General features: G+C 36.8%; 1 protein-coding gene across 5 annotated transcripts in view; it reads left to right on the top strand.

The window, feature by feature from the left end:
- LOC141348951 (acid-sensing ion channel 1-like) overlaps positions 1 to 19,166 on the top strand; it is a 206,190-nt gene that overhangs the window by 40,058 nt on the left and 146,966 nt on the right. The window lies entirely within an intron of this gene.

Here is a 19,166-nt window from a genome sequence, read left to right as displayed (position 1 = left end):
GATAGGATTTGGTGACACTTTGTAGCGTAATAATACGTCATTATTGCCTTGATATAAATTTGTATAGTTGTTAATGCCTGCAGGTTTGTCTGTGTTTGTGAGGATCAAATCTTCTTTCTTAGTGAATTTTACTGCTCCTCACTAGATTAAAAGACTCACAAATCTAATGCACACAAGGGGGACAGAAAATATAATTAGCTTGATATGAAATCAATGCAAGTCTATGAAATGATCTCACTAATATAGTGGGTAGGAGTTGGCGTTTGATTACTTAACTTGACCTTTAACATAATATTGAAAATCTTCCAGCTTCAGTTCATATCTAAGATATTTGCATTAAAATGACCAAAAACTACTCGCACAGTGTTATTTCAAATGTGTACTTACATTAACCCTAATTCTATTCTCGGTTTCTGCATTTACTGTTGTAGAAATTAAAGATGTGTAGGACTGCATATAAAACTAATCGCAACTAATCATTTGCAGAATAAAAGTTTTTGTTTACATCATATATGTGTGTATTGTGTATAATATTATTATTATTATTATCTTTATTGACAGACTCAAAGTTAAAAAATAATGTATATAAATACACAGATGCAAGTATATATATTTAAGAAATATTTACATGTGTATATAAATTTTTATATTTATATTAGGGCTGGGACAACGCGTCGACGTAATCGACGACATCAACGCAAAAAATACGTCGATGCAAAATATGCGCGTCGATTCGTCAGACCCAAAAAGGTGGCACCGTAGAGTAGTAGCAACGCGAGTGGCTTCAGTCCACGCCGGTTTCACACAGCGAGGGTGAGCAGTGCCTGCGGCCGCGCAGCGCGTGTTTTTTTCAGCGCCCATGTTAACGAGCATGCACCCCGCCGCATGAGCAGCGCGAGCTCGCGGCTCTGTAGCAACAGTGCTGCAATCGTTTCTGCGTCGGTTCTGCTGCGCTGGTCACGCTCAATTAAAGTGAAAGTGCTTTGTTTATGGTTTAAATGCTCGTGGATTTACGTGAAAAAGTGTCATTTTACCATAAAATTATGAATGTGATGCCAAGCGTGTCATTTGAGCAATTTAACAGAAAGCAATGAAATATGTCACTGTTGCCAGAAGACTGCGCTTTCATTCACTCTCTGTCCAGCAGTAAATGAGTCCTAATCTATCTTAACAAACTTAGAGAAAGAGATTTAATAATATATGTGCTTTTTAAGCCAATAATTGTGTTTATATATCTGTCATTAAATGGACTAGAACAGCACGAAAACAATGTGGATTAAACAAATCAAGTTATAAAAATTACACTGACCATAAGGCACATTGAAGAGGTTTTGCTCATAAATGCATGTAAAATAAAGTAATTTGAACTTGAGATTTTTATATGGTTACTAAACTGCACAGTATGCACTGCTAACGCTTTATTGAATGCTACCTCTGACTAAGAATGCATTATTTTGCACTTGTATAGTCTTTTTTATTTAGAAATTTTAAGAGCAATAAACATATATTGAAATGTTTACATTCAGATATGTAAATCAACATGTATAAATTGCTATTAGTTAATTAATGGGGAGATAATCGAGAATCGAATCGAAGTCGAATCGGACTGATAAAATGAATCGTTAGATTAATCGATGCACCGAAAAAATAATCACTAGATTAATCGTTTAAAAAATAATCGTTTATCCCAGCCCTAATTTATATATAATTTATATTATATATAAATATTAATTCTTAATTTATACACACATTTTATTTTCTTAAAATCATACATGTGTGTGTGTGTGTATTTATATATACGTTATTATTATACACAACACACACACACACACAAACACACACACACACACACACACACACATACACATATATAATGTAAACAAAAACTTTTATTCTGCAAATGATTAGTTGCGATTAGTTGTTATACACAGTGTTGGGGGTAACGCATTACAAGTAACTTGAGTTACATAATAATATTACTTTTCTGAAGTAACGAGTAAAGTAACGCATTACTTTTTAAATGTACACATTAATATTTGAGTTACTTTTTCAAAAAAGTAACTCAAGTTACTTTTTTATATTAATTAATTTGATTTAAAAATATGTACTGAATTAAACTAAACGTATGCACTCTCTGTGCCTGTGTGGAAACAGTTTGAGTCAGAAACTGAGATGGCAGGCCAGAGCTAAACATTTTTGTGATGAAATATGCAATTTCTGAAGGCAGAACTTTTCAGTCATAAAAACACCTGCAAGGCCTGAAAGAGATCAAGCTTTAGCCAAGAAAAAGTAACGCAAAAGTAACTAAAGTAACGTAAGCATTACTTTCCATGAAAAGTAACTAAGTAATGCAATTAGTTACTTTTTTTGGGAGCCACTTAATATTGTAATGCATTACTTTTAAAAGTAACTTTCCCCAACACTGGTTATACAGCCCTATAGATGCGTTTGAGTTCGTGCAGCGCTGCGCAGACCGATCAGCGTATGACATCATAGCACTGCAAAAGCAGTACTATCGTGCCGATTGATTTGCGCATCGCAGCAAGGGTAAGTAGTATCGTAACGTCTGGCACGTCACTCTGTTGGCTTATGTTATAGCATAACAGTCATAAAACTTTATTTTTTTATGTTATCAATCAGTCCTTCCAGTTTTTTGTGATCGTTGCGGGCAAAAATCCTTGATCTTGCGGCACATTTTCTTAAGAAATGCCATGGAATATGCGGGATATTTATACAATGAAATTGCGGGAACTTGCAAAAATTGCGGGAACTCGCAAAAACTGTTTGCATCATCACTTCATAACATTCCCCTGGCAACATATTTTGCACACTGAAATCTGCGATTTATGCTGCAAAAGTGCGGCATATTTTAAAAAATGCGCCCCCCTGCATAAATATGCGGACTTTGGCTGATTATGCATTGAATCATGCGTTCGCATAATCACGTTTTTCTGGAGGGACTGATCAATGAACATGATTTGTGAGCCCAGACTTTGAAAATGCTGGTAAAGACTACAACTTCCATCATTCCTCCTACATAGCGTCCTGTGATTTTTTTTTGTGGTGACCCCCAGTGGTGAAAATTACATATTGTGCCTTTAACGCAATGAGAGACTAATATAGTTAAATATTGTGTGTTGTTGCATGCTGGAGTCGGCATAATGTGTTTACTTTTCTAGCATGATTATTTTAGTTTTAAGTAAATATTGAAGCATTGGTAATTTTTCTGATATTTGTTTTATTATATTTTATGCATGCATACCCTATGCACATACTGTATATAATATCCTATTATAACCTCAAAGTTGTCCTAAGACAAGAAAATTTTGATCCACTTCAAATGCTGACTTGTGTATTATATTTGACTAGTGCATTTTTGTTTTCGTTGCAAATCAATTGTTTCACCTGCCTTCTTGTAAAATGCATCAGTAGCGTACACTATCTGCTGTAGTCCCTCTTAGCGTTTAGGTCAAATGTTGTGTTGGCTGTTTTTGTATTGTCCTCATGGGCAGCTAAAGCCCAGCTGTTTCCGAGGAGCGTATGATCCCTGTGCAGGACTCAAACATGTTCAGCAGCCGTTGTGCTGATGTTACTGTGTGTTTGTGCTGATGTTAAACAGCTCAGCAGAGAGCACTAATATCCAATGAAAGGACACAGATGACCAATGAAGCAACTAAACTGACCGTACAACATGGCTGTCCTCTGTGTGTGAGATTAATCGAATTCTCGAAACCTTAAGCGCACACACATACACACAATATATAAAAGTGTACATAAGAAGTGTAACACACACTGTTTCTCCATCTGTGTGATGTATAGCATCTATATAATCTGATTATTATCTACTTTAAGTTGTGAGTGTTGTGTCGTGTGTCTCAGGACGATACTTTAGCCTTCATAGATAAAATCTCTACTGCGCTTTAATTACTCTCATTATAAAGTCACATAACACCAGAAGAGCCGTTTTAGTTTTTAAACCGGAGAACATGGTGACCTAAAAACTCACCGGAGTGCATTGTGGCCTGAGTTTGTTGTTTATTATAAGCATCAATCTTTCGCTCTTGTCCAAACTCTGCCGCTCCGATCAAGATTTTGTGCGCTGAAATCTCTGTAGGATGTCAATAAAAAGTTTGTTAGAAGTAGTTACTGTGGAAATAGCAGTATGACGTAGCTAAGATTGTGTTTATTTTAATTTAGCCATGTTTTAAAACTCTTCTCACTGACCTCACATTTTCTAAAGCTTTCATAGTCTATTGTTATTTAGTTGCATGCTATTTTTTTCACTTTTAGTTATTCAGACATTTAAAAGCGAGAGAGGTTAAATCAGGATTGCATTATACATATTAGTGTGTAAAATGTGTGGAAGTACAGGCAATCACAGATCTCATGTAATTTATACTGTATGTGAAGATGCTTAACAATTACATGTTTTCTTTTGTTCTCTCTTGAATGATAAATGAGTGCTTTGTGAGTTCGCCGTGTCTTGTATGTGTTTGCTGGATGTGTGAATGAGCCAGTAGGTGTTTCTGGCTTCAAACTGAGAGAGAGAGAGACACAACGGCTCGTACACACATTTAGTGTTGAAACTCTTCCCAATATCAGTGTTAAAAGGGTAGGTGTTACCATGAGCTTTTGCGCTTCACAGGTTCCTTAATTACAAAAAGTGACGTTTGCTAAGTGTTGCTTTGCTTGAACAAGCGTGAAAGATCTGTATGTCTTGGGGTCGGTATTGAACTTTGGCACAAAACTTGCTCAATAAATCATATTGTTTGTTGAGAAGAGCTGTGATATGACTTTTCCAAGTCATAAAACTTTTAAATTACTGTATTATCTCACAGACCTGAGTCACATTTAGAGATTAAAATACCTTATGACTTGATCAACACCTTAGCAACCACCCAATAACACCATGGAAATCACATAACAATGCCCTTGCAACCACCTAAACACCCTAGCAATCACATAGCAATGCCCTGACAGTCACATAGCAACACTTTGGCAACCGCTCAATACACCCTAGAAATTTCATAGCAATGCCCTGGCAACTACACAAAACACACTTGAACTTACATAGCAACCATCAAATACACTCTAGCAATCTCATAGTAACACCCTGACATTCACATAGCAACACTTTGGCAACCACACAACAAACCCTAGAACTTACATAGCAACCACCAAATACACTCTAGCTATCGCATAGCAACACCCTGACAGTCACATAGCAACACTTTGGCAACCACTCAATACACCCTAGAAATTACATAGCAATGCCCTGGTAACCACACAAACAATCTAGAACGTATATAGCAGCGCCCTAGCAGTCACATAGAACACCCTGGCAACCACCCAAACACCCTAGCAATCACATAAAATGCCCTAGCAATTACATAGCAACCACCTGACAGTCACACAGCAACACTTTGGCAATCACTTCTAGCAATCACATTGTAATGCTATGACATTCACATAGCAACACTTTGTCAACTTCTCAATACACCCTAGAAATTACATAGCAATGCCCTGGCAACCACAAAAAACACTCAAGAACTTACATAGCAACGCCCTGGCAATCACCTAAAACACCCTAGCAATCACATAGTAATGCCCTGACAGTCACATTACAACATTTTGGAACTGCTGAATACTCTCTAAAAATCACATAGCAATTATCTTGCAATTGTCCAAAACACCCTAACATTCACATAGCAATTCCCTGGCAACTGCCCAAAACACCATGCAGTCACATAGCAATTCTCTGGCAACCATCCAAAAAACCCTAACATTCACACAGCAATGCCCTGGCAACCACCCAAAACAGTTTAGCAATCATATAGCAACACCCTGGCAGTCACATAGCAACACTTTGGCAACCACTTAAAATATCCTAGATATCACATAGCAATGCCCTGACAGACACATAGCAACGCCATGGCAACTGCCCCAAAACTGTAGAAATCACATTGCAATGCCCTCACAGACACATAGAAATGTCCAGGCAACTTCCCAAAACAACATATAAATTACATAGCAATGCCCTGACAATCACATAGCAATTCCTTGATAACTGCCCAAAACACTGTTGAAATCACATAGCAACGCCCTGACAGTGACATTGCAATGCCCCGGCAACTGCCCAAAACACAGTGGAAATCACATAGCAACTCACATAGCAACGCATTGACAGTGACATAGCAATGCCATGGCAACTGCCCAAAACACTGTATAAATCACAAAGCAACTCTATGGTAATCGTCCAAAACACACTAGAAATCACATAGCAATGCCCTGATAGACACATAGCAGCGTCCTGGCAACCAGAGATGGGCATAAATACATTGAAATGTATTTCAAATACAAATACAAAATACTGTGTCGAAAAATGTATTTAAATACAAATACAAAATACTGTGTGGAAAAATGTATTTAAATACAAATACAGTATTTTGTATTTTGAAAATACACAAAATACATGTGAAATTGGTGATTCCGTGCAAGTATCCCTATTATGCTGAAATCTATCTGGGTCTATTTCTGAATGCCAAAAAGCATTTAGATATGTGCAACTGCTTAGAAACTTTCATTTTATTTTACATACCTCGTTGTTTGAGATATCTTTGTTATGACAACTTGACATAAACCAATACAACACAACTTATAAATCATAAGCAATTAAGAAACTACCTAGCTTTGTGGGTTAACATTACATTAAACTGTGATTTTAATGTCATTAAGTGTTAATACTATGTCAAATTAATTATAAATTATTAATTCTCGGTCAAATAAACATTATGAACTAAAGAATATTCATGATGCTGTTATAAAACTATTTAACAGAGTATTAACACTTAATGACAAATAATATTTGTGCCACTGTTGAGGTCAAGAAAAAATATTCATGATGCTGTTATAAAACTATTTTACAGAGTATTAACACTTAATAACATTTTAATGACAAATTCAGTTTGTATCACTGGTAAAAAGTGGTCAGTTATGTTGTCTTGGTTAATGTCAAGTTGTCATAACAAAGACATCTCAAACAATGTCATCTTTGCAATGAAAATGACATAATTGAACAAATGACACTTAATGACAGTAGTCATAAACGTCAATAAAATCTCCTTCATATTCATGACACGTGTCATGTCATGGTTATGAAGGTGTCATGTCAGCCTTATGAACACCCATTCAAGTAAAGTGATGTTTTATAAAAACATGTATTTAAAATATATAAAATCATGTATCGTCAAAATGACCCACAACCTAATCAGTTTATATGTGAAGAAATCCACGTATTTACAAACTTCTCACGAGACGAGTGTTTGACAAATTATTCGGCAAACTACTTCCTCTCATCGCTGCTTTTTGATGGTTTTGAAAACAATTACTCACGACGCGCCCTCTGTCATTTCACAGAATTATACAACGGAGAGCACGTCAAGCATAAAAGCCTTGTAGGTTTACTGAGGAGCCCGCAGGTTCACGCTGTAGAGTAGAGCCATGCGAATTGCAAAAGTGTAAACAAGGTTTTGACTGCACAAAGCTAAAAAGAAATCAGCAACTGTGTGCTGATTCCACCACTTGCCGTGTCACGTGTGAAAGGGCCTTTAAAGGAAAACACCACAGTTTTTCAATATTTTACTATGTTCTTACCTTAGATGAATGAATACATACCTATCTTTTTTCAATACGTGCACTTAATCTTTGCACAGCATGTCATGAATGTGTTAGCATTTAGCCTAGCCCCATTTATTCCTTAGGATCTAAACAGGGAAGACTTTAGAAGCCACCAAACACTTCCATGTTTTCCCTATTTAAAGACTGTTACATGAGTAGTTACACGCGTAAGTATGGGGGCACAAAATAAAACGTAGTGATTTTTAAGTGGATAAAAAATGAGAACTATATTGTATGGCGGAAGAGCACTTAGTTTGCAGCACTTCGACCTCTGGCGCAGTAACATCATCACTCCTGCACACTAAGTGCTCTTCCTCCATGCATTGAAAATATATAGTTATGTATTCATTTGTCTAAGTTGAGGTAAGAACTGTAAGAACATATTAAAATATTGAAAAATAGTGGTTTTCCTTTAAGTCAAAAGTGTAGGCCTATTTGTCAGTATTTCACACTCTGTCTCAGTCGTGCATTAAACTGCATGCCAACATGCAAGTGTGAATCTAAATTTCCTTTCGCGACAGTTATAATAACACAAATCACATCACACCCAATAATTCAATCGCCCTTGCTTTTTTCCCACTCCAACATTTTAATTATTGCCCACTAAAAGCTGCACAGATATATTTGCTTACCTGAACTCTGGTGTCTGGTCTGAACTCGTTGATGCATGAAAACAGCACCCTGACTGGTTGACTGGCTCAAAGTATTTTGAGTATTTTAAAAATACAAAAATACTCATCTTAAATGTATTTAAATACAAATTACATTTCATTTTTTCAAAGGCTTTAAAATACAAAATACAAAATACTATTTTGTATTTCAAATACGTATTTTAAATACATGTATTTGAAATACTGCCCATCCCTGCTGGCAACTGCCCCAAAAACAGTAGAAATCACATAGCAACTCACATAGCAACGCCCTGACAGTGACATTGCAATGCCATGGCAACTGTCCAAAACACTGTATAAATCACATAGCAACTCTATGGTAATCACCCAAAACACACTAGAAATCACATAGCAATGCCCTGACAGACACATAGCAGCATCTTGGCAACTGCCCAAAAACTGTAGAAATCACATAGCAACACCCTGATAGTGACATAGCAATGCCGTGGCAACTGCCCAAAACACCATAGAAATCACATATCAACTCCCTGACAATCACATAGCAATGCCCTGGCAACTGCCCAAAACACACTAGAAATCACACAGCACTGCCCTGATAGTGACATAGCAATGCCCTGGCTACTGCCCAAAACACCCTAGCAAGGACATTGCAACGCCCTGACAGTCACACAGCAATGCCCTGGAAACCGCCTACACCCTAGAAATCACATAGCAACGCCCTGGCAACCGTCCAAAACACCATAGCAATCACATAGCAACCCACTGACAGTCACATAGCAACACTTTGGCAATCACCCAAAACACCCCAGCAATCACATAGCAATTCCCTGGCAACTGCCCAGAACATGTTACACTGTTGGCTACTGTACTTGTTTCAGTAAAGTAAAACTTTAGTTGTCCGCTTATCTTCTGCAGAAGAACAGGAGTCTTAATTCAGATCTCAAGACTCTTTCAAAGGCTTACTTCCTCCTACTTTTGTCTCTCGCTTCTTTAGATGTTGCATTCTGACTGATGTTTGCCATATTCTATGAATACGTGATGTGATTGACAGCGGATTCAGCAGACCTCAGCACTCCGTTCTCTGTAGCTCAGACCTGTAATTTCTCTCTCTCAAAACATTTCCACATGAAAGACTCTGCTGTTTCCTGATGGAAAGAAACTAAAACAACCTGAACATATTGGCTCTTCTTGTCGTGATTAAGGTTTACGGAAGTTTTCCGACGGCGATAAGCTTCCCCGCGAGCGCTCGGATGCAGGAATGAGGATTGGATGCTCTTTGTGAGTTTAAGGAAAGCCGATTACTTTCCAATAAACAGCGTTCGAAACTGGCCCAAATTTACATTTTAATGCACAACTGAGAGAATAGATGTCCTGCTTTGCATAGCTCGCAGATATACGATGCGATTTTATAATCATCCAGTGAGTTTCAGATGCACTAAATAATCCCAAACATTTTGTATACATACTCCTGCAGAAATAGTATGTGCTAACTGGGAACGTAGCCAAAGTCTGGAAAGTTTCCTTATTCTGAGAAATCCTGTGCATTATTTAAGCTTTGGTACTTCAAGTCTCACTCTTCGTCAAAGATCTTCCTCATTTGTATGCAGCGGTTGACGGGAGGTGATATTTCCTCTTGATGATGTCAAGGGGAAAATGTCGCATTTGCCAGAAGGTCAGATGTTGACGGTGTGTTGTGCTGACTCGACCCACAAGGCCTTAACCTCTCTCACATACTGTTATTTTACTCTGGTAATGAGAAAGTAAAGATTTGGGCAGGCGAGAACAGACATCAATAGTCGAAAAGGCGAAATGCAGTTCAATGGTATCTTTCTGAAAAAAAGACCTGCGTCTGATTTCAAACTGGACTCAATTATCTGCACTTATAATTAATGAACACTTTGGCAAACAGCTCAGATTGGTATTAAAACCCAGTGAAGCTTATAAAAAGCTTAGTTCAACTGAACATTGAAATAAAGGCCGATAATTAAGATGCATGACTTAGTGCCTTTTGGCTATAGAAGCACATTTGACAGTTTTTTTCAATGAAATAATTGCAGTGCATTCTGGGATTGTCTTCTGTGCAGAATATACTGTAGGACATTCGTAATAATTACGTCACATAGTGTATCTGGCATTAGGTGTGTTTCAGTTCATGCGGATGACATCAAACTACTGCAAAAGTTATTCGAAAGCAAACTATTCCTTTAAGGAACTTAAAATGTCAATGGTTTAGTCCCTCCCACCTGTCAGGAGTCCCGCCCCCTCTTATATAACACCTGAGACGGTTGTTATTGAGCCAGTCAATCCATTCCTCCCTCTCGCTCTCCACAAGACTGTAAGAACATTGATAATAGGGCTGAATCAATAAAATCTACTCTTCTAGACACCTGCTGATGACTTTATTTTTGGTGCCATCGACAGGATTTTGCTATCTGGTGGTTTGAGACATTATCAGCTACAAGATAATACCATATGTAAGGGTAGCAGATCTAAGGATTTCAGGTGAAACTGATACGGAGTGTTTTGGTTTATTTATAACAACTTTGAAGCATAACTTGGGCTACTTATTGTATGTAGATTAGTGATGCACCGATGTGAAAATTTTGGCCGATGCCGATAACCGATATGACCCTTGTCTGTTATGGCCGATACCGATATTTGCCGATGCCGATATCTCTGTATAAAAACACATTTTAATGATAATCAAATAAAGGGCTATTTTCCAAAAAAAATGTCGTTTTGTAATTTATTCCCAGAAATGACTGATTGGGCACCTTTACCCATGTGCAAAATGTCATCAATTAGCTGATTGATATGTAAGCTTATTCTTTGTAAGCTTCGGGATGCTTATTTTTTAAGTGGGTGATCAAATTGGTTGTGTTGAACAATTTGTCCCGAACTCCCCCTCGTATCACCCGGCCCTCACTCTCATTGCACACAGCAGCAGGGGTGTCCGGACTTTTTTGTGTGGTGATCTACTTTTAAAATGATAAAGCCGACAAGATCTACATGCTAAAAAACACTTTAAATGCGTGGACTATACTGCATATATCTCTACATTAGATTTAGGGCTGTCACCATTACTCTATTTTTTTGAGAAGTTGAAAAAAATCCTGGAGTTCATGTACTGTATAAAATAGCAGAGACACGGTTTAGTAAAACAAACTAGAAAGAAAATGACAATAGTATCAGAAGCATATAAATCAGCACAATGCTGCAGCTCTCTCTCTCTCTCTCTTCCTCCCTCGTTCGCTCGGGCGCGCGTACACACACCGGGCGCGTGCATCAGCTGCATGAAGGAAAGAATGCGATTGCATCCTGGTAAATTTCGGAAGTTTACACTGCAGCGGGCAGGCATAAGATTTATAAAAACACATTTGAGAAGAAAAGCACAGCAACTCAAAAAGACTTTGTGTTTCACAATTACTCTAAGACAGTGGTGTCCAGACTTTTAGCCGACAAGTTCTACATGCTAAAAACACTTTAAATGCGTGGACTATACTGCATATATCTCTACATTGGATTTAGGGCTGTCCACCATCAGAGCATGTGAGTGAAGCAGAGCGGTGTGACGCTCCGCTAAATATTCCGTTCTACTGTTAAAGCGCCCCACTCAGTCGCTCACCGCCCAAGCAAGCGCTCCGTTAACTTTCCGCTCACGCTCGCAAATAAACCAATTCCCGCTCAGATCCCGCTCCGATATAATTTTTTTAAGTAAGCCAAATTGTTTTCTTGGATAATTGCATTTAATTAAAGTATTAGCTGATAAATCGCAGTTATGTACAGTTGTGTGTTGGCTATTATAGTTTAACTGATACGGAGCTCCGGATATAATTAAAATTAACAAATTGTTTCCACGACATTCACATGTTTTACTAATTTTAAGTAATAATAAATGTAATAAGTAATTACGAAATATTATAATAATTCGTTCCCCTTATGAGAAAGATTAACAAACTATTCTGTTATATAAATATATTATTTGAAAAAACTAAAATAAATTGAAGAACAATTTCTTAACAAGAAGGTTTTTAAAGTGCAAATTTACAGTGCATCAGTAAATACAGAACACAGCTGTGTCTTAAAGAAATTAAAATTAGACAGTATTTATGAACCTGTAAATGTACAAAACGAATGCAATACAGAAGGCCATGAGTATTTATTTATGGCATTTTCAATAGTATATTGGTAGATAAATTAACGTGTATCTATATAGTATGAAAACGAATAAATCATTATTTTGGCTAAATTCATCTGGATATATCATTTTAGTCAGACTGATTTGTCATCATTTCAGAAGCTTAAATGCTATCTAAAACAACTTACATTTTATCCCGAGTGTTACTTGGTCAAAAATATTTTGAAATATAGCCGCGAGAGCAAATTATAGCACAAAAATGTTTAGCTCACACGGACCGAATGAAAAGCCGTTAATTAAGCGAACTCTCTGTAAAATAGAGGACGTGCTGAATCAGTCGAGTCGGCAGATTCTCATCAATGTTTATAATGTTCCACGCATGCTGTTGATGAAAAAAATAATATCTAAATGTCCAGGGAAGAGTCCAGTGTTCAGTCAGTTAATATTAAATGCGTTTTTGGCTGAAGCTTTCTCATCCACGGAGCGGAGAACTATAAAGATTCTTATTTTAAATGGTTTTAATGCTGGTAAGCAATCAGTTAGCCTATATTATGGCGCTTTGTATTTGTGTTGATCAGTTAGATTAAAGTAGCTATTCTCGAACTAGCAAATTACCAAAGGGCATTCTGGGATGAGCGAGCGGTGCTGAGGGTATTGAGCGAGCAGAGCGGAAATTTCGGAAATGCGCTCTGATGGAAATATTACCGCACCGCTCACATGCTCTGGCGGGCAGGCATAAGATTTATAAAAACACACTTGAGAAGAAAGGCACAGCAACTCAAGACTTAAGTTACGTGTGTCACAATTACTCTTGGAGGCATTGAGCAGCATAAGGATACACAGTTAATTTATGTGCAATCTACCGGCATTGCCTTTGCGATCGCGATCGACGTATTGGACACCCCTGTCACACAGCATAGCGAGGATCTTCTTCAGACACTTTGAAGAACGACCAGGCAAACGACAGAACCTGCTTCAGCACATGTGTAACTTATGCCCTTGTGCAAAAACAAACGTACTCGCCCCCACACTCACGTCTCCTACACACACACGTCAAATACACAGGAATGATTATCGGCCTGTTCACATCGGCCCTATTTTGACATCGGACCGATGCCGATGTGTAAAAAAAGGACCATATCGGCCGATATTATATCGGCGGCCGATATATCGTGCACCACTAATGTAGATATTGTTTAAATAGTGGTAATTGTGCATCCACACATCTCAAACTGTGATTTGTAGTTTGGATGATTATATCAGAATAGTTATTATGCTTTGTGAACTACTCTTGAAATTTTACCCAGAATCCTCAGATAATATTTGCACGCTTCAGCGCGTGTGCTCTCTAAAGCACAGCGTTTTAATCACGTTATCTTCCCTTTATAAAATCAAAATCCCAAACTTAGTTTAGGTTCGTATCAGCTCTGATGTTCTTTCGTAGAATTGTGGGTCTCTCTGGTGTTTCTCATCATCATTCATGGCTAACCTGAGACTCGAGCGTTGGTGTTTATGATTCCCACAACTCCTCGCAGGCCAAATCAATCAATTCTCCATTACTGTAGTGATCAATTAGATCCCAGCCGGTGAATAATAAATGCATGGCTAATGAAGAGCAGGGCTGTTAGGGGACGACAGGCTCTTATGTTTTACATACGAACTCATTGTGAGGTCTGAGGTTTCCTGTCGAGATGAGCGATGTTGATGAGAGAGGGGAGACACTGGAGATGCCCTGACGTAAATGTTAGTGCTCAGAGGACTTTGCTAAACTATAAGTTATGTTTTACCTCAGTATTAGAAATAAAAGTGAAATTAAGTAAGTCAAACATAGATTAGAGTTTGAAGTTTATATTCATATTTAGTTCATATTGAGATTTTTAAAGGTGTCCTGACAATGTTTTTTGAGCTTGTTGAGATCTCTTTTCTTGTTTAAAGAATAACCGGACGATAACTTTGTTAATTTGCTCATGCGAGCGAAATCACTTACCTTCAATGGCATTAACTAATACTACACATTTCCTGTAATAAAATACATTTTATGTTATGGACCTCAGCAATGAGTACAGTGTCATCTGTCATTTCAAATGCGCATGCACTTGAAATTCAAATAGATTTGATCGGCTGTCAATTGTTTATAGTTCATCAGTCGGGGAACAAAACGCCCCGAAAGTGATCCCCATCAATATCATTCATTGTAACTTTATTGTTATAGTTGTTGTGTGAACTCTGCTATTCGCTTTAATATAAAACAAAATTTAAAATATATTTTTTTATAGTTATCATTATAATGTGAATGTCTCTTTACGATTTTTTAAAACTATATTTTTTATAGCTATCGTTATAATGTGAATGTCTCTTTACGGTTTTTAAAACTATATTTTTTTATAGTTATCGTTATAATGTGTATGGCTCTTTATGATTTTTAAAACTATATTTTTTATAGTTATCTTTATAATGTGAATGTCTCTTTACGATTTTTAATACTATATTTTTTATAGTTGTCGTTATATTGTAAATGGCTCTTTACGTTTTTTTTACTATATTTTTTATAGTTATCGTTATAATGTGAATGTCTCTTTACGGTTTTTAAAACTATATTTTTATAGTTATCATTATAATGTGAATGTCTCTTTACGGTTTTTAAAACTATATTTTTATAGTTATCGTTATAATGTGAATGGCTCTTTACGATTTTTAAAACTATATTTTTTATAGTTATCGTTATAATATTAATGGCTATTTACGATTTTTAAAACTATATTTTTTATAGTTATCGTTATAATCTGTATGGCTCTTTACGATTTTTAAAACTATATTTTTTATAGTTATCGTTATATTGTAAATGTATAGTTATCGTTATATTGTCGTTATATTGTAAATGGGTCTTTACAGGTTTTTTTTTTACTATATTTTTATAGTTATAATGTGAATGGCTCTTTACGTGTTTTTTTAACAAATATATTTTTTAGTTATCGTTATAATGTGAATGTCTCTTTACGGTTTTTAAAACTATATTTTTATAGTTATCATTATAATGTGAATGGCTCTTTATGAGTTTTTAAACTATATTTTTTATAGTTATCGTTATATTGTAAATGGCTCTTTACGATTTTTTTGTACTATATTTTTATAGTTATCGTTATATTGTCAATGTCTCTTTACGATTTTTTAACTATTTTTTTTTATTTTTATAATGTGAATGGCTCCTTAATGAACAATTGCACCACAGTTCATTTCAATCGAACCAAAAGTGTGAACACGCAGTTAATCTCATTGCTGGGGAAACAACTGAGATATTAAAGAGACCTCATTTGAGTTCATCGTTTATTACCAAACCTGCACCTTGTTAGCTATTGGTTTGCGGTGCAAAATGCGAACGAGATTGAATGTTTTTCTATATAAGATTGGAAATCAATGTGATGCCTTTCATTGATGCTTAATTGTCTGAAACAAACGTTAAATCATTTCACATTGCATTCTTAATGGACATGATTTGTTTCAAACACCGTTTCCTTCGACCGCATTGCTGGTCGGTGGTGTCATGTTTGGTATGAAGGTAGTTATTTTTGGCAGCACAGCATAGAGACCCGCCAGCGTACTGTACAGTAGATGACACCTGTTTATAGGATCCATACGAAGATGTCTCATATCCAGTCGACTGCTTCGAGGTGGTTTTCCCAGTGGGATTGAAATAAACAAGCTCTAGATTAAACGCTGCCAAATCCTTCCTTCACACTTTCCTATGCTATACAACTCCCTGGCCATTTTAATTACGGATTGAGAAACATAGTTTTCCTTTGTTTCCGCCTGAGCCGACAGTCTGGCCAACGGCTGTAAAGATCTGAAGAATCCATTTAATTTCATCAATAATGACTTCACTGGCTACTACCCCTCAAACCTCAGACTTATTTCAATAAACCAAGAGGGTTATGGGAATATGAAACGATTTTGTGCAGCTTATCCCGTAAAGAATCAATTATGGACGCTTTAGAAGAGATCAGAAGCATTCAGTGGCTTTCCAGAGACAGAAGGTTCAATGATGTGATGCTGGAAGTTTGTGTTGCTAAGGGAAGAGAACCACAGAGAGCATCTCTGAATGATAAACAGCCATATTATTTACCCTACACTACATCTAGAAAATGTTAGAATACCTCCAATCTCAGTTTTTCTATTTGACTTACCTATGGTGTTGGAGATGTTCACCTCGGTGGTATCTATGATGTTATCTAACAGAAATATCCATGCACCGGTACATAAGGTTATCTCTTGTACTGGATGACATTACATTGATTTCTAATTGGACCGGGTGGTTATCTCTACTAATACAGCGTCTTGTGCAAATCATCTGGTATCTGTGCATAAGTATTAGATTTATATAAGCATTCACACAGTTTGTGTTATGTTTTTATATTGTTCATTAATTAAATGTTAGTTGTACAGTAGATCGTTTATGATAGATAATGGAATATGTTGGGATAACAATAAATTGTGTGATTTGCTTGCTATGCGTCTCTTTTCCGTTTTCTGTTTTTTGGCGCACGTTACATAATTTTTCGCATTTGTGCTGAATTTGGTGGGAAACTTTGGACATCACAGCTCTTTGGGAACACACTGTTGGGTTGGTTTAATCCGTGGTTATGTAAATATTGGACTGAACATAAATGAACTATGTTGTTTTTTTACCCAACTATGGGTTGAAACAACCCAGTATTTGAGTTCAAATCTCAGCCTAGGTTTATTTATACCCAACAACTGGTTCGATCTAGGCATGGGTCAGTTACCGGTTTCAAGGTTTACCACAGTTTGAAAAAGGTCAACATTTTTAAAACCACAAAAATACCGTTCTTAAGGTATCAGCTATTTTCTCAAGTCTCAACACAACATGCTTTTTTATTTCATTGAGTGATTTTTGCCTAAAGTCACAATGAAATTGAAATAAAAAACTGTAATTTGTTTTGGAATATTGTTTTAAAAATGAATGTGCCCTTAAAATCTTTAATCAAAAACGCTAATGTTCTCCCCTCCTTAAAATGATTTCTCTTTATTTCAGGTCATATGTTATGGCAGATGGGCGGGGTCTGAGAAAGATTGCGAAAAGATTGCAGCGATAAGCAAATAGCAGCGTCACCAAACTTCAAACGATCCAATCAGATCTCGTCGGACAAATTCAAGCCCAGCCCTGTCTTATTTAATTTCAGAAGCTATTTCACTCGGATATATGTCACCATGGGGAAAATAAGACTATCGCTACTTCCGTTTCATTGCAACTAAGGGTTATCATACCGGCCAACCCAGTCTCACCCCATGGCGTCAATATTTGACGACACTTGACCATGCGTCAATATGTTGACGCGGAGGGTATATCTTTCGCGTCATTTTTTGACGAACTGGGGACTTCAATACTATTAAGTCCGTTGCATTCTCTTTCCTATTTTCTTACCATTTTCTACCATTTTCGCGTCGGTTTAGGGTTAGATTTACATAATGACATCCCTACCCAAACCTTTCCCTAACCCCAATGCCAGGCGACAACTGTTTAATTTCGCGTACCTAATAGTATTGAAGTCCCCAGTTCGTCAAAAAATGACGCGAAAGGTATACCCTCTGCGTCAACATTTTGACGCATGGTCAAGTGTCGTCAAATATTGACGCCATGGGTGTGAGACCGTGTTATACCGGCCCATGCCTCGTTCTGTCCAATATTTACCCAACCCAACATTATATACAGTAGACCAAAGTTATAATAAGCTTCATTAGTTTCAGGCATATATCAGATCTTTAATTACGATCTAAAGGCAATTATTTAGTAACACCTTCTGGAGAAACGATGCATTGTCAACTAGTGTCTCAAAGATTTTTTTTCTGTAAAGAAATGAACTTTGACTGAATTCAACCTTGTACTTTCAAGAATTACTTTAGGTTATCTCTGAGCTCAAACTGTACTTACTTTACTATCATGCCTGCAGTATTGTACTACATCTGTGTGTCATCATGGCTCACCATCTTACATCATCCGTCCTCATGTGTACTCCAGAATAACCCAAGAGTTTCATACGTCTACTTCATCAGTTTCCAGCTGTGTAAAGTCTTCACATATAACACTTATGTCCAAACTACTCTGCTGGCTTTAGTCACTGCACGTCTCTCTGGTTCTGGATCACAGTTCTGTTAATGGATCAACCCCCCGCCATCCTAACAGGGCAAAACTCGTCCCACCCACTGTTATGAATCTGTCATCAGAGACTTCTTCCGTCTCTCAGAATAGAGCTCACTCACTCAGAACGGCCTTGTCGCTACTGACATTTCAGTGAATTCATGAAACACCAAAACTCCACATCTAACTTACTTGGGAAACTTACACGACTCGGACTGGTAAACTAAAACATGGGATACGTATAAGTCTGTATAGATACTGCTGTACTGTACAGTTCGTTCAGAAAGTATTCATACCCCCTTTACTTTTGTCAGTTTTGTTATTTTGCTGCCTTTTTTTATTGCTTTTGTCCGTTTTGTCATTTTAATCTAAATTCTGAAATTTTAAAAAAAATGTCTGTAGAAAAAGTAAAAAAACTAAAATATCACGTTCACTGCAAAAAAAAAAATACTTATTAATCATTATTCAAACTTTTCCACCTCAGTTTGGTCAAAGAGTATTTAACGCCTGAGAATTACTTTAGTTAAAGAGCACCTATTGTCCGATTCACAATTTTACATTTCCT

This window comes from Misgurnus anguillicaudatus, unplaced genomic scaffold (assembly GCF_027580225.2).
Source record: "Misgurnus anguillicaudatus unplaced genomic scaffold, ASM2758022v2 HiC_scaffold_31, whole genome shotgun sequence".
NCBI classification, from domain to species: domain Eukaryota; kingdom Metazoa; phylum Chordata; class Actinopteri; order Cypriniformes; family Cobitidae; genus Misgurnus; species Misgurnus anguillicaudatus.
This window is presented reverse-complemented; position numbering and strand designations above follow the sequence as displayed.